The 13,086-nt window shown below is 45.3% G+C and overlaps 1 long non-coding RNA gene across 1 annotated transcript; it reads right to left on the bottom strand.

The window, feature by feature from the left end:
- Positions 1-968: 968 nt before the first annotated feature.
- On the bottom strand, positions 969-12,112 carry LOC141571074 (uncharacterized). Its single transcript, XR_012495595.1, has 3 exons — positions 8,700-12,112; positions 7,469-7,535; positions 969-3,293 (listed from the first exon to the last, which is right to left on the bottom strand). It is a non-coding gene; the product is annotated as an uncharacterized LOC141571074 (long non-coding RNA).
- Between the last annotated feature and the right edge of the window lie 974 nt (positions 12,113-13,086).

The following is a 13,086-nucleotide window of genomic DNA, read 5'->3' on the forward strand; positions in this document are numbered from 1 at the left end:
AGCTCAGCAGCAGCTCAGCTCAAGGTGCTGTGTTCAATCTTAGTTGCAGGGGGCGGAGCCCACCATCCCTTGAAGGACTCAAGGAATCAAACTGGCAACCTTGTGGTTGAGAGCCCACTGGCCCATGTGGGAATCGAAACAGCAGCCTTCGGCATTAGGAGCACGGAGCTCCAACCACCTGAGCCACCGGGTCAGCCCCTGCTCAGTTCTTTTTGATATATATCCAGGAGTGGAATTGATGAATCTTATGGTAATCCTATATTTAATTTTTTGAGGAATTACCAAGTTGTTTTCCACAGTGGCTGTAATGCATTCCTGCCAACAGGGCACAGGGTTCCAATTTCTCCACATGCTCACCCATACTTGTTATTTCCGGGAGCGAGAGGGGGATTGTTTTGTTTGTGTTGATGATCGCCATCCTAACAGGTGCAAGGTGGTACCTCATTGTGGTTTTGATTCACATTTCCATACTAATTAGTGATGTCGAGCATTTTTTCATGTGTTTAACAGCCAACTGTATGTCATCTTTAGAGAAATGTCTGTTCAAGTCCTTTGCCCATTTATGAACCGGATTGTTCATTTTTTATTGTTGAATTTTAGGAGTTCTCTACATATTCGGAGTATTAATCCCTTATCAGCTATATGATTTGCAAATATTTTCTCCCATTCTGTGGGTTGCCGTATTACTCTATTGACAGTGTCTTTTGATGCAAGAAAGTTTTTTTTTTTAATTAAATTTATTTGGGTGACAATTGTTAGTAAAATTACATAGATTTCAGGTGTACAATTCTGTATTACATCATCTATAAATCCCATTGTGTGTTCATCACCCAGAGTCAGTTCTCCTTCCATCACCATATATTTGATCCCCCTTACCTTCATCTCCCACCCCCCACTCCCCACTCCCCTTACCCTCTGGTAACCACTAAACTATTGTCTGTGTCTATGAGTTTCTGTTCCTCATTTGCTTGTCTTGTTCTTTTGTTGTTTTTGGTTTATATACCACATATCAGTGAAATCACATGGTTCTCTGCTTTTTCTGTCTGACTTATTTCGCTCAGCATTACACTCTCAAGATCCATCCATGTTGTCACAAATGTTCCTATATCATCTTTTCTTACCGCCGAATAGTATTCCATTGTATATATATACCACTACTTCTTTATCCATTCATTTATCGAAGGACATTTTGGTTGTTTCCATGTCTGATGCAAGAAAGTTTTTAATTTTCATGTGAATGTTTTTTTATATTGTTGCCTGTGCTTTTGGTGTCATATCCAAGAAATCACTGCCAAATCCAAAGCCATGAACCTTTTGTCCTGTGCTTTCTTCTAAGAGTTTTATCATTTTAGCTTTCACGTTTAGGTCCTGGACCCATTTTTGTATATGGTGTTAGGTAAGGGCCCAGCTTCAATCTTTTCTTTGTGGATATCCAGTTTTCCCAGCATCATTTGTTGAAAAGACTGTCTTTCCCCCCATTGAGTGCCTCTGGCATCCTTGTTGAAAATCATTTGGCCATATATGCATGAGTTTATTTCTGGGCTCTCTATTCTATTCCATTGCCCTGTACGAATTTGTCTTTATCCCAGGACCACATTGTTTGGATTATTGGAGCTTTGTAGTAAGTTTTGAAATCAGGAAGTGTGAGTCCTCTGACTTTGTTCTGCTATTCCAAGATTGTTTTGGCTGCGTAATATCTTAAGACTTAACTTCACCACCTGTAAAATGGGATGATACATGCATCTGCCTCACTGGATCGTGTGTGTGTTTGTGTTTGTGTGTGTGTGTTAGATGAGGTAAGGTGTGTAAAGCACTTAGCACAGAATACAGTAAGTTATATATTTAAAGTGTCCATTAATACAAAATGATATAAAAATCCTTTAATGAGTTATTGCCTCTTCTAAATTGACAACTATGAAAAGCAAAGCTACATATATAGAAAAGCTACATATCTTTCATGTGTAGCCCACATCTTCAGGAAGACTAAGTCTGTCTTCTAGTATTTACTTGCCCTGTCTCAGCATAAACCACTGTAGACCGAACTGTGTTCAAACTGCAGCTCTGCCACATAATAGCTGTGTGACCTAGGGTGAGACACTCAACTTCTCTGTGCTTCTGGCTTTTTTATATTTGAAGTGGGCATAATAATACCTCCTTCAGAGTCTGTTGGGTAGGGGTATACATTTAAATAATGTGTGTGGAACCCCTAGCTCCATCCACTGCACATAGTAAGCGCTGAAAAAATTCTTTATTCCTCCCTCCACATTTCTCCTTCCCCCATTTCATTCCTGCTCTAGACCACTTGTTTCCTTGCTTTTCTGCTTTTCCTATGAAAAAGATACATGCCATGGTCTCTGACATGATAATCAATTATCTCTTTAAAGAAATAAGAAACATTTGTTGGCCTAAGACAGGGTCAAACAATGCACAATACCACCCTTGAGAAAGCAGTGGGTGCATAAGGGCTTGAGGCACTGACCGTTAGTCAGAGGGTCCCCACGGTGTGGCTCTGCCAGTCATGGAGACCACAGGCAGGTACAGCGCAACCCAGGAGTTCACTTATGTGCTTTTGTATTTGTTTGTTCATCCGGATATATTTATTGAAGTTCTGCCACGCAGGCTTGCGCCCACCAGAACACCCAATCTCATAGGAAGACCCCATCTCATGACCCCGACTGTGGAGTGAGCCAGGAGATGGGTCAGCAGATAGTTTCCTCCTTCCAGACATTAGACAAGAAAAATGCCATTATAAAGTGCCAATAAATTTCAAAATCCAGGGTCAAGTTCAAGCTCCTTTGTGTTTCCTCCTCACTTACTCCACTTAGGTCTTCATCTCTGTGAAATAATGTGCAATTGTTCTTGGAAACACATCTCCTGATTCTGACATAAAAGGACGTGTTTCGCACCTTGCTTCACTTCAAAGGTGAAGCCAATAAACATGGGTGATGTATCGATCATGGGTGGGAATAATGCTCCCCAGGGCCCCTTTCTTGTAACTGAGTACATTTTGTGCTGTACCTTGAAAGGTGAACAGAGTTGTTCTGTTAAATTCATGAATAAAGTGTCCTAAGTATGAGATAATCAATAGATTAGCTTATATAACATTCTGTAGTACAAGACAGTAAAATCATTTTATAAAATGACCTCGAACTGCAGCTTTCCTCTCCACAGGGATTTGTTTTCCTGATGCTGGATGCTGACATCCTTGTTTACCTGCTGTGTGCTAAGAGTCATCAGTCCCTGGAAATGTGGCATGAGGTCCTCTCTGCACAAGCCCTCACCCAGACAGGAGGCTGAAAACAGAGCAGCAAAAGATTGGTTCGGGGAAATCAGTCTTGAAATATTTATCAAAACCTGGAGCTTCATGTTGTTCCAAATTTGAGGGGGGAAAGCTATTTGCAGTTTCTACCGGAACACTGACTTTTCATCAGCTACCTCAAAGGATAATTCTGATGTATCAGATGTATTGATGAATCAATATACTTAAAGATACATTTATTTTTAACTCACCAAACAGAAAAAAACAATATCTAAAAATCATTCAGAAATTTCGAGGACATGTGAAAACTATGGGTTTACAACACAATGTGGAGATGGAACTTTACTAAATTGTTAGTAAAACACACACATATGCAGATACACACACACGCGCACACACACACACACACACACACACAGCCTACACCTCACACCCCATACCATCACCATGCCACTGAAAAGACATTTAATCTATATTCTTCACCATATGATACAGTTTCACATACTTGGTCACAGCTGAGAATGATGGTGAAATAACTCCACTAGGTTTTGGAAGCTTTAGAGAATTCTGCAATGTGGTGGGATTTTTAACTCCAGGAAGCACAGGACAGCCTTAGTTCTGTTTTTTTGCTACTTACATAGCATCTTCCACCCACAGAGGATTCCACATATGGTTCATCCAATCACACCAGCACATATGGTAGTGACTTTGGTGTTCAGGGCCAAGAAAAGCAATGAGCCACAGAGTATGAACCAATCTGGACATCTGGACCTTGACCATTCTGCCCTTGGGAAGATGATGGGTCACCTTCCTGTATCTGGGGTTACTTTCCTCAGGCCCAGTATGAGTCTGAGACCTACCTGAGATTAAAAGAACCACAGTGGTGCATGAAAACTGACATGAAACAATGACCAAGAAATGTTTTAAAATGAAACAATTTGTACACCATCATGTAGTGTGGGCTCATTTCTGCAAAATGCTTGTGTATATTCATGCATACATATGTGTATATTAAGAGTAAACTGGAAGAATATTACCAAAGTGGAATTAATGGCTATTGTCTTGAAGCAGAATTTTAGGATACTTTAAGTTTCTATTTTACTTTGATATTTAATTTTTTTGACAATGAGCATGTATTAATTCTGAAATCAGAAAAAGAGATGTTTTTAAAAATGTTTAAAGAATATAAATTCAAAACCATTATTTTTACATATTATCAGACACGGTTTTATTAATGGCAGAATGAGTGACAAAATAAGATTATCTCAGCCCAAAGAAGTACAAACAAGGCCCTATTTATTTCCTCGTTTCCTCACTTTTTATGCCCCAAAGAATATAAGATAGAAAAAGAAAACTAATTTTTAAAGGCTCTAATAATTGTTTAGCCTTGACATGGAGGCGCCGAATGAATGAATCAGAAGAGTTAAATAAACTCAACGTGGAAAATTATAAACTTGAGCAGTTTATAACCGGACTTTCACATATTGTGAGATTCAGTGCTGGACTCTACCTCATTTTCCTCTTCTTTTTTCAAATAATAGTTCAAATAAACAGTTATTAGGTTGGTGCAAAAGTAATTGTGGTTTAAAAGGCTAAAAATAGATGCAAAACCTGCAATTACTTTTGCACCAACCTAATATATTGTACCATGTCATTCAGTGACAAACCATAAGCATTTCCTCACATTGTAAAAAATTCTTCAGAAACAGACTTTAATAGTGGTGCAATAAACAAACTATAATAGCCGTGTAGCAAACAACTGTATGTTGGTTGATTGGACCACTTGTCTATCACGGGCCTTATAGGTCTTACATTAGCTATTAGAAATAATCGCTTTTTATTCATCAATTCATCAGTTCATTCATTTACCAGTTGGATGAATACTTTTTGTGTACTTGCTATGCACAGGAAGAGCAAGGCGACAGTCTCCCCAAATGATGGAGCTTACAGTCTGGTGCAAGACAGACATCAACCAGATAAATGCCCGGGTGGTCACACAGTGTGCTGACCACTTTGACAAAGAAATAGTTTGTTGACAGGCTATCATTGGAGACCCAAATTCTATGGGCTGAACTGTACCCCCCTCCAAAAAAATGCATATGTTGAAGCCCCAACTCCAAGTATCTCAGAATGGAATTGAAATTTGGGTATAGGGTCACTGCAGATGTAATTAGTTAAGATGAGGTTATTAGAGTGGGCCCTAATCCAATATGACTCGTTTGCTTATAAAAAGGGGACATTTGGACGCGGAGACACCCACGGGGAGAACACCGCTGTGAACATGAATACGGCCATCTACAAGCCAACAGAGAGAATCATTACACATCCTCCGCGCAGCCCTCCAGAGGAACCAATGCTCCTGGTAACTTGATCTTGAACTTCCAGCCTCCAGAACTTGACAGAATAAATTTCTGTTGTTTAAGCCCCCCAGGCTGAGGTACTTTGTTACAGTAGTCACAGAGGGGACTTCTCGGAGGAAGTGAAACTGGGTTGCCACCTGACAGATAAGGACTCATCAGGAGCAGGGAAGAGGACAGCAGAGTGTGCGCAAATGAAGATGAGGGGACTACATCATCAGGGCCTTATAGGCATGGTAAGGATGAGGGGTTTAGTCTCTGGTCAGTGTAGCCCTTTTGTATTCAGGGCTCAGTAGAAGATGACAGAAACCACTCTCACTTTTTTAAGCAAAAAGAAATCTAACACAGGGAATTACCTATCTACAGATTGTTGGGCAGCGGTCAGGAAGGTGAGGCTCCAGGACACACCATGAAGGCAGCAGTCCTGCGTCCACAGGCCGCAGCTTCACTGTGGCCGCACAGCCACACTGCACCTGCCGGAGCCACACCTATAAAGGTGAATGCCTTGGGCCACGCCACCTCTCTCCCTGCCTCACAGTGCACTGACTCATGACATCCACAAGCACATCTGACTTAAGCAGAGCCTAAATTGCATCTGGAACCCAAGCTGCATGGAGTCTGGGAAATACGGGCTTCCACTTTCCAGCCTCTGCAGGAGAGAAAGGTACACTGCGAGGAGGGAGAAGCAGACGTTGGATACGCCAGAGGACTGCATCCTCTTTAAGAGATCACTCGGATTGTTAAGTGGAACGTGGGTCGGGGAGGCAAAGGTGGAGGAGGAGGACGAGGTAGAAGACTATTGCCATAGTCCAGGTGAGAGATGATGGTTGGCCAGATTAAGAGGCAGAGGTGAGATGGAGGCAAGAAGTTTAAGCATACATTTTGAAGTTAACATCCATAGTCCCGGCTCTGTTCTACTAGGCCCTGTGAGACCCTGCTCCGACCTTCTGCTCTGGCCTCATTTCACTCTTGACCTTGATCTCTCTGCTCCAGCCACCTCCACCCTCTTCCAGTTCCTTGAACAGCACCAGCTTGTTCCTACCTTAAAGCCTTTGCACAGCGTGTTTCCCACACCTGGGCTGCACTGCCTTGAAATTTTGCGTGACTGATTCCTTCTTGTCGAATCCCAGATTAAATACTACATCCTCAGCGATGCTTCTTCTGATCACCCAATTTAAAGTAAACTCCAGCCAGTCTACACATCACATCGCCTGGATTTTCAAAGGGCACCAATAGCGAAGTGATATTTTCTTGTTTGTTTGTCCTCTGAGCAGAGACCCCTATGTCTGTTCATCTCCGTGTCGTCTGTGTCTGGAACAGTGGCCGGCACACAGGTGACACTCAGTAACTATTCACGGATGTCTACAGGATATGGGAGGTGAGGAAGTGGAGAGCCAGGGGTGACACGTTGCTGGACTGGACAACCGTGTGGGTGATGTTACCACAGAGATTTGAAGCCAAATGGGGACAGTGTGTGGGAGAAGAAGAGTACAGAATTTAAGTTTTTGACATGGCAAGTTTGAAGTGCCCCTGAGGCAGACAGAATCGTGGCCCCTCAATGATGTCTACATACTAATTCTCAGCGCCTATGACCATGTGACCTCCTTACAGGCAAAAGAGACTTTTCAGATGCAATTAAGTTCAAGACCTTGGATGGAGATATTATCCCGGATTATTATCCGGGTGGGCCCAATGTCATCACAAGGGTCCTTATAAGAGGGACGCAGAGGCAGATTTGACGACAGAAGATGTGATGAGTATAGAAGCAAGAGGTTGGAGTGATGGGAGAAAGGGCAGGAGCCAAGGAACCAGGCAGCCTTTAGAAGCTGAAAAGGCAAGGAAATGGACTCACCCCTGAAGCCCCAGAGGGAACACGCAGTCCTGCTGACACCTTGATTTTAGACTTCTGAGCTCCAGAGCTGTAAGAAAAAAATTTGTGTTGTTGTAAGCCACTGTTTGTGATAATTCATTACAGTAGCACAGATAAATTAATATAGCCCATAAAGCACTCTCTATGTGGAGATATCAAGTAGACAGTTAATAAATCTTTGTTTGCATCTCTGATTATATTTAAGGGGAGAATAGTGAATCAAACAGTAAGTACTTTAAGAAAGCAACTCATATATATCATTAAATTGCTTTATAGGTGCATTGTACCAAAAGCTCTCCCACAGGGATGTCTATGAGAAAGTCATCTCACCACATGTACATCATTATGTTTGCAAATTGGATAATCAAATAATGATATCATCGCTCTAGTTTGCATTTCCTTTAACTGCTAGTGAGGCAAAACCTCGCTCGTATCTTTATTACCCGATTATAATTTCCTTCTCTGAAAATTATCTTTTTCATCTTTTATCAGTTAAGATGACTTCATCCCAAGTAACAGAATACCTACCTAAAACTGGTTTAAACAACAGACATTTATGAATAACTCTCACAACCCAAACAGCCCAGAGGTAGGCTGTTGGAGGCTTGGTTCAGAGCACCAAGCAGGTCAGGGCTATGGTCAGATTCTCTGTGATTTTCTTTGTGATATCCTCATGGTCACAGCCTGCTATGGCCCCCAAGCATCAGACCCCCGACACAGCCCTCTTCACAGGCAGAAGGACAGAGGGAGGGGTTTCCCATTGCACCACTCTCTCCTGTATTTTTCCCAAAGCCTCAGAATCTGTCTTGTCTTATTGGTCCGAGGTGGGTCACGTGCCCAGGAACACATGCCTGTATCGTAGCTGCAAGGGAAGCTGGGAATGTGAGTCCCTGGCATTTCTCGGCCTCTGTTTGGGAATGGGCTTTTAAGCAGGGAAAAGGCAGTCCCACCCACCCTGTGCACATGGGTCTGTTGCAGTCTCATTATTTTCCTTACCCATTTGCATGGAGCTTTATATAGTAAGGACATTAATCCTTCATCTGTCATTGTGTGGCCAGTATTGTTCCATAATTTGCCTTTTCATTTTGTTTACGGTAATTTTTGTCTTTTCTGTTTTTAAGGTAGTAAATGGACTCGGTGATTCCTCCAGACACTAAAAAGTTTGTGTGCTGCCCTTCTCCCCTCTGAAAGCTCTGAGAGGAATGCATTTCACCTGGCCATGGTAGCGGCGTCTGCAACACAGGTACAAACTCCAGGGGCAGGACCTTGTAGTAACAGCTGCTACTCCTCACGCTCCCAAGGGGCCCGAACTCATGGGAGGCAGAAGGCCCACCCTCAGCTCTTGAGACCCTACCTGGGGAAGAAAAGGGGTGCTGAAATGGCCAGATTCCCCTCTGAGAAGAATGTGAGAATACACAAAGAAGATGGCATGCTTCACTTCCAAGTTCACCACTTTCTGTAGTTTCCTCTGGACCATCCATGGGATCTGCTCCCACTTCACATTGCTTTGGCCCTCACAGCTGTGGCACAGCTCCTCCACACTCGTGGTTATTCTGCCTCAGAAATATCTGAAGGTCCTTCACCTACGTCTGGGCACCTCCACTAACCTGGAAGTACCTTGAGTATAAGGAATAGCAGTTACAATAAAATCTCCATATCAACCCCAACATACACTCACACACATTTCTTTTCATCTTTCAGGCCTACTGCGGAGCTCCCCACAATCTGCCAGGACCTAAAGGTAGGTCCCCAGTATCCCACATCCCACCTAATCCCCATGCCAGATGATTCCTAAGACCCTTTCAGACCTGGTCCCCAGCAGGAAGCCGCCATTCGTGTCCATCATGGCTCCCTCGTGCTCAGCCAGCGCACAGATGTTTTCTCCTCTTCGCCAGTCATTTTTGGCCTGTCTGACCTTTGAATGTTTGCGATTCCAGAATATTGGATGCCTGCCCGATCAATCTCAGATTTTAAATTGGAACTCTCTGCCTTGTTGCAGTTGCCCCACTCCCAAACAGAAGCTTTCCCAGGTCCTTTGACATGGCTGGTGGTAATTTTTTTAAGGGATGTTGGACAAAGAGCATCTTCAACTTCCCTAAGTAGAACAAATAAAGGGGGTTTGTTCTTTATCACCTGGTTATTGCAGTTCCGGGGAACAGAGTGTGGGAACACACAAAATTCCTTCAGTTAGGGCTTCTGTTAAATGTTTGTGAGAAGTGTTGAACACCAGCCAATTACAGAAGATAAATGAGTTTAACATTGTTATTTTAAAAAAAAGAAGAAGAAAAAGGAAAAAACAAGCCTCAGATATAACCTTAACCCCTATTTTGATCCCCTCCCCTGAGCTCTGAATCCAAAGACCCAACAGTTTAAGGCTCCCACCATTGGGTGTTTTGAGGTGGTTCAGAAGGAACTCCTGGCTTGGTACGGAGTCACCACCAATGCATTCACCTGCCAGCACCCAGGTCCCCCGTCTTACTCTACCTCCTCATCAAACCAGTCCCCAAACCTTGACCCCTGCGTCTCCTCCACGGCTCTCAGATCTCTCCTCTCCACTCCATTCCCACCAATATGGCCTCAGCTAAGTCTCCCTTCTTGTCTCACCAGGATTACTACAGAGTCCCCATCTCTCTTTCTCTCTTCTGACCATTCTCTGGCGCCTGACGGAGGGATGGCGCTATAGCCCATGTCTGTCCCACCTCCACAGCACCTTCAGGATAGAAAGCTGGCTTCTCAGCACAGCCACAAGCTTTTGCCCATCCTCCCAGGCCCCCATACTCCTGGGTTCCAACCCTGCAAATCGCTCATGGCAGAGAGAGTGGCAACTCTCTCTACCTGTGTTTTAAATATTGGTTTTATTATTATTCAGGTATGATGCGGCCACAGAGCAGATTCCCAAGAGGAGGGGCCTGCCATGCCACACAGAGCTAGACGGGGAAGCAGCTGGTCATTCAGGAGGCAGAGGGTGAGGGGAAATGTGGGCAAGAGTCTTTATTGCGGTTTCTGTGGGAAGGAACAGGTGAGGCAGGGCAAATAGGCTTAGGATTGTCTTGTTTGCATAATTTCAGCAGGGCCTGGGGCCTCGAGCTGTGCCTAGTGGTCTGGCACGGGGCCCTGGGTGATTAGGCAGGGGAACGGTGGCCTGCAGTGAGACAGCTCCACAGAGAAGGTGGTGGGGATGCGGCCTGTGGACTGGTTAGTTTGCATATGAAAGGTGAGCTCCTGAGCCAGTCTTTGGCTTTCTCTAGAAGTCAGCTAACCCCAGGAGGAGTGGTCCCTCTCTGGTCAGCAAAGCCCCACATGTCAAAACATCAAGTACAGAAACCAGAAAACGTGGTTAATACAGACTGGGATGACCTTCCGTTCATCCCTGCCATGACTGATGGGCAGGCAGCATGTCAGGGCATAAGGCCCTAGAGGGTCCCAGGTGACCTCAGGCCGGCCAGGGAGCCCCTCTGAGCCTTACTCCCCATCTGGAGGGGTCATGGGACAAGACGTGGCCAGCACCGCGCTGCACGCAATGAGCACTGAGTGGATGTCAGTTTCCTCCTCTTCCTAGCTGTCCTTCCAAGAAACACTCGGTTCCTTCCCAGGGATGTGCTCTAACCCTGTGGTCTGTGTGACTTGTCCCCTCATGCCTTGGGGCTGCCGCTACCTCAGCATCACCACACGAGGTTGGAGGTGTCTGCCAGTCTCCCCTGCCAGACAGGGGGCTCTGTGGCGGCAGGCACAGGTCTTCCAGATCTGAGTCCTACGGGCCCACCGCAGACCCTGGCTCCCTGCCACAGGGGCTTGCTCAACAAACATTTGCAAAGTACGAACTGCTCATGACTTTGCCATTCCCACTGCCTCCCAAAGCAACATTCCATGTGGGTCCCTCGGGACAGACACTCATGCCGCCTCATCCTGAGTCCTCTGTACTTTCCTCTGCTTGAGGTCAGACTAAGCCATTAGCACATCTGCACATCGGGCCAACAGGCATCAGTGGGAGGGTACATCTCGGCTCAGGAGTTGACTACCCAAGCTTGCCTTCACACATGTGCCCGCCAGATATGGGAAAAGTACCTGCCTCAGCCCGCGGGACACGAGCAGCAAAATCTCCCCACCGCGGCCCTCCTAACAGAGCCCCAGGCTCCAGCCTGCATGGCTGGCTCACATGTCCACCCCTGGGAGCCTTGCTCCCAGCCACAACCCCACACTTATCCCAGGTTAAAGCCAGGTTGCTTTTGCCAAAAACGTCAGTGCATAGAAACGGATGACACTGCATCTAGCAAGGGAGAAATACCACATTTTAAATCATTTCTTAATAAGAAAGTGTCCTGAAACACACTTAGGCTCTCACAGTGTAACTGCTAAAGTGCCGTCATGGCCCCGTCCTCGTTAAGTTTTATTGCCACTCCACTTGGCTCCTAAAATGACAGCCAGAGCCTGCACTGCTTGGTGCCATTCCTAGACTGGCTCCAGTTCAGGGAGCACGCAGGAGACGAGCTGTCAGATCCAGGAGCTCATATTTGTGGGGTCTTCTCTTTGCCCAAACATTTCTTCCTCAGCTGTCAGTTGCTTTGTGACATTGTTCCTGGGAAAGAAAGAGAGAGGAGAGAGGAGGAGGGAGAGGTATCCCCCACCCTACACACACACACACACACACACACACACACACGCACACACACACGCACACGCACACGCACATGCAGCTGCTTCTGATACGTGTGCTCTCTGGAGGGCAAGAGGGCGGGATGGGAGGGAGAGACAGCTGCTGGGCCAGCAGGCCGCTGAATCCCCTAATCCCACCCCTGGCATCCTGCCCCACCAGGGCCTCAGCTCCCGGAGCCCTTGTGGAGTAGGATGTGGCAGCAAAGGTAAAGTGGGCAAAGCTCCATTCATTCCGTCTTCTAACAGCCACACGTACTCGGCTGTTAGAATGTGCCAGACGGTGGTGAGCAGTGGGGGGTACAAAGCATAAAAACAGGTTTCTCTCAAGGCACTTGGGTTCCAGCTGAAGAGTCAACTTAGTAAAGAATCAAATAAAAGGTGACACAATAACTGCTATCAGAAGGGTTCCTAATTCAAGCTGGAGGGAGTCAGGTGGGCTTTCTGGTGGAGGTGATGCCTTAGCTGAATCTAGGAAGTGTTAGCCACATGAAAAAGTGGGAGGTAGGGAGAGGGACAAGACTGTAGAAAGGAATAAGCCAGAGAGAAGGGGCACTGCATGGTCAGAAAATCACATAAGCCAAATATTCGCAAACCTGTCTGTAGAACTAAATGAGGGCACACCAGTTATGTTAGGGTGTGCTCAGATACAAGAGAAATAACACCCAGCCAGAAGTCCTCAAGCCAGCCCTTTCCAAACTTCAGGCTGCATACAAATCAGCCAGGGATCTTGTTAAAATGAAGTAATTTTTAGTGAGGTAAAAGCTGGAATGGGGCTACATTAAGAAATGAAGTTGGCATGGTTTGCAGGGGCCAGATTATTCACTCACTCAGTCATTCAACAAATATTTATTGAGCACCAACTATATCCCAGGTACTTTGCTGGACACTGGGACTACAGTGAGACAGCCATAACCCCGACTCTCAGGAAGTTCACAACATAGATCAAA

This window comes from Rhinolophus sinicus, linkage group LG04 (genome assembly GCF_036562045.2).
Source record: "Rhinolophus sinicus isolate RSC01 linkage group LG04, ASM3656204v1, whole genome shotgun sequence".
NCBI classification, from domain to species: domain Eukaryota; kingdom Metazoa; phylum Chordata; class Mammalia; order Chiroptera; family Rhinolophidae; genus Rhinolophus; species Rhinolophus sinicus.